This window comes from Pteropus vampyrus, unplaced genomic scaffold (genome assembly GCF_000151845.1).
Source record: "Pteropus vampyrus isolate Shadow unplaced genomic scaffold, Pvam_2.0 Scaffold30, whole genome shotgun sequence".
In the NCBI taxonomy this organism is placed as follows: domain Eukaryota; kingdom Metazoa; phylum Chordata; class Mammalia; order Chiroptera; family Pteropodidae; genus Pteropus; species Pteropus vampyrus.
The window spans coordinates 2,942,970-2,946,961 of NW_011888811.1; the positions used below are offsets into that span (position 1 = coordinate 2,942,970).

The following is a 3,992-nucleotide window of genomic DNA, read 5'->3' on the forward strand; positions in this document are numbered from 1 at the left end:
TTTTTTTTTAATTATGGTAAAGAACATGTAATATAAAACTTACCATCTCAATTGTTTGTAAGTATGCAGTTCAACAGTGTTAAGCAATGGATCTCCATAACTCTTCCATCTTGTAAAACTGAAACTCTGTCCTCATGAAACAATAACTCCCCGTTTCCTGCTCCCACAAGTCCCGAGGAACCATCATTTTCCTTTCTATCCTTGTGAATATGACTACTTTAGATACCTCATATAAGTGAAATTATACAATCTTTGTCTTTTTGTGCCTGGCTTATTTCACTTAGCGAAATGTACTTAAGATTCACCCATGTTGTAGCATGTGAGAAGATTTCTTTCATCTTGAGGCTGAATAATATTCCATTTTATATGTATGCCATAATTTATCCATTTTTTCATTATAGACATTAAGATTGCTTCTACCTCTTGCCTATTGTAAATAATGCTGGTATGAATATAAGTGTTTAAATAACTTTTTGAGATCCTGCTTTCAATTCTTAATACGAATATTTTTTGACAAAAGTAGAAAACGTCTCCATCGTCTGAGGGCAAAGAGGGCCACTTTTAGTGCTTCTTAGGTGTTCATGGTGCTTATTTTTGGAATACTGACATCATACTGAAAATATTAACATGCATCCATGTGTTTATACTACAGTGATTTTAAATTGGTGAAGAATTATTGTTTATAACTCTATTTTAGAAATTATATGGGTATATGTTACTACCTTAATTTATGATGGCAGTGATTCCTCAACAGTCTATATATACACAGGAATTCTTATAAATCAAGGCTACCAAACCTGCAAATTCTTTTCAAATGTTATGAGATTTTGATGACACTAAACTTAACAATGGAATTTGTATACTTTGTTATAGGCAATAAACTAAACATGCATTGATTTCATTCAGGGTTTTCTTTTCCATGCTTGAAATAATACATTTTTTTTTTTCATGTTTAAAGCACTTTTTAAGTCCTTTGATAAGGTCATATAGGCTCTAAGCTCCCAGTACCTAAGGGATAAAATACACATGAGGACCATATAGTCCAACTCTAAAACCTTGTAAAAACTAAGCCTCTAGAGGTTTTAATATCGGATATGAGAAAATAAATGGATATAGAGATAGTCTTTTCTGAGTGTTGTGTGTCTAGGGTGTTACCTTGAGAAATAAAAATATTTTAAAGTTAAAATATATGTTGGGGTCAAGAAAATAAGCAGAGAAACTGCCTCTTTTGATAAACTGAAACCATCCATCAAGTTAGGATGTGCAGAAAATCCTAAAAATCAGAGTGCAGAAAAGACAAGATGGGACTAAAAACTCCAAGAAAGCCATTCTATTTTGGGGTAGTTTCACAGATATCTGAATGCCAAGATTTCACAAGGATCCCTCTTGCCCTTATTTTATCTGCCATCCAAACCCCAAATTTCACTATTCATTCTTCAACAACAGAGGAGGCGATCTTCATCTCAAAATAAGTAAAACATACACACACACACACACACACACACACACACACACACACACACACACACTCTGCTTTATGGAATTTCAATTAAATTTGTCTTCGGAAAGTGTTCAACTTATGAAATGCCCTAACACATATAGATACTTGTTTAAGGTGCCATGAAAACATGACCTGAACTTTACACTCTAAAAGAATGATTGTCCAGTAATTAGTGCTGTAACTGCTACTCGCAACTGTTCTTAATAGATAACCGTGAGACTTGTGTGTAAACTAAACTCACTTTCAATGGGAGTCCTTTAAAACATACAGCAAGCAATCACACTGAAATATTAATTTGCACTCAAACACTTGATGCCACAAGACACTCCAATTATCTCTCACTGTTTAAGCCAGAAGACTTTTCCAGGTCTTAAACTAGTCTCTGAAGAGATTTAATTCAATATTACTTACCCAAAAGCAGCCAGCCTGCTCTTTTTATGACCTTCAGGTCAATGAGAGTGACCCAACTGAGACCCAATCAAATCTGAATATGTACCCCCTAAAGAACTATTCACAAGGTTAATTGTATCTTGCTTCTATTTGCTGAATAAGGAATCGATTAAAGAGAATAGCAAAAGAAGCCATAACTGGCAACATGAACTATATAGAAGTGAACCATATAAAAAAAAATGGGCTTCCTCTTTCTTCCGTTATTCATAGACCTCTATACAGAAGGAAATGAAACAAGGCAAATACATTCTTGTGCTTCCTATCATCATTGTAATCAATATCTATTTTACTCTTGCATCAAACTGTGTTATTTGAGAATCCACAGAGGCCAAACAGATACCTAAGACATTTAGTTATTGGTCATATGAAAAAATTTGTTGGACCTGAATGCCATCAGTTGTACTAATTCACTGATTTGGAGAGAAATACTATTAATAGATCTAGTTGTAACAACCTGGTGTAGGGGTGGGAAGAGAAGATTATAGTGAAAGTACTATTATGTATTAAATTTCAAAATTTATGTGTGGGCCTTGAAAAAATGTATCGAAAGAGTATAATTTATAAAGTAAGATAAAAGAAGGAAAAATGCTTTCTATGAGAAATACAAAGAGAGCTGAAAAACCTAAGCCCTTTACCTTATGTTCAGTTATGGAACATAATAATGCATAAGAGAGGGTAAAATATTCTTTAAAACTTTAAAATAACAACAATAACCATTGGAGGGCTTACTATTGCCAAACATTATTCTAAGAGTTTTATAAGCATCTTTTTATTTATTACTACATTCCAAGAGGCTCAGAGAACTGAACTTCCTCACTCAGGGTCATAAAGCAAAGAACACGAAGGATCTTAAATCTGAAATACTGTCGCTGACTCACATTTAACTGTATCTTCTGTCCATCTATTATTAAAGACAAGGAAAGCAGACATAACAAGAATCCAGAATAAAAACCATGAGCATGAGAGCTTGTAACAAAGTGTTAACTAGTGTGGAGCAGGCAATTACTGAGGCTTCAGGAGAGGGTGAGCATTGAGACGTGGGATACAGAGGCAGCAGAAAGCCAGAGCCAAGGATTAAGGCCTCCGTCAACGGAAGGCGTCTACACGCTTACAGTTGGAGCCAAGTTTCTCTAGGCAGTTGATGTGTGTTCATTATCCAGAGTACCCAGCATTAGCAGTTCCTTGGCTTTCTCTGGACAAAGCAAATGTGACATTTCACCAAACTGCCTGGGAAGAGATGAGGTTGGAGACTTTTGGCATACAACTTTGTTTCCTGCATATGGCTACAATAATGAAATGGAATTCTGACTTTCATCTCTAAAATGTACCAATAATGACATTTTAAGGTCAGAAATTGTGTTCACTCATTCTGTGATGAGGGCCTCCCTTCACCCTTATCGATTCATTTATCCCTCCATGAGTCAATCCTTAATGGAGCTGATCTCTGTATTGAGGCTCTAAACTTGAGTGTGACTTGGGTGTGTACACTGACAGAACACTAATAAACCTAAGCTTGTTAGTTGTGAACCTTGTTCTGATAACTGTCTACTTTTAAAACCATATCAAGGATTCTCCTGTCCACGGCCATGCCACCCTGAACAAGCTCGATCCCATCTGATCTCGGAAGCTAAGCAGGGTCGGGCCTAGTTAGTATTTGGATGGGAGACCACCTAGGAAGACAAGGTGCTGTAGGCATAAAAATAAAAAAATAAGAGATTGTAAGCCGACAAGGTCCTTGCAATCTGTGAGGTCAATCAAAGGTTGCCTTGCCTAAAAAAAAAAAAAAAAATTTCCTTAAATCCTTTGCTCTTGCTTAGGTTAGACAGCTAGTTCTTTCTGAAAGTATAAATTCCATTTTCAATACAATCTTTTCCATAGAAGGAATTGGAGCTATTTTCCCATTTCTTTCAAAAATAGACTCGCTCTTCCTCCATGCTCATTTTCCCTCTCAAAATCCCATTCTGTTTGGGTTAAATGAGGCCAGAATGTCTATTCTTCTATCCTATGGCATCTCCAAAGCAGTTTGTCTCATAGTAGCTCT

General features: G+C 35.7%; 1 pseudogene; it reads left to right on the forward strand.

Moving 5' to 3' along the window:
- The first annotated feature begins 3,527 nt into the window (after positions 1-3,527).
- LOC111737729 lies at positions 3,528-3,646 on the forward strand (annotated as a pseudogene).
- Positions 3,647-3,992: the final 346 nt, after the last annotated feature.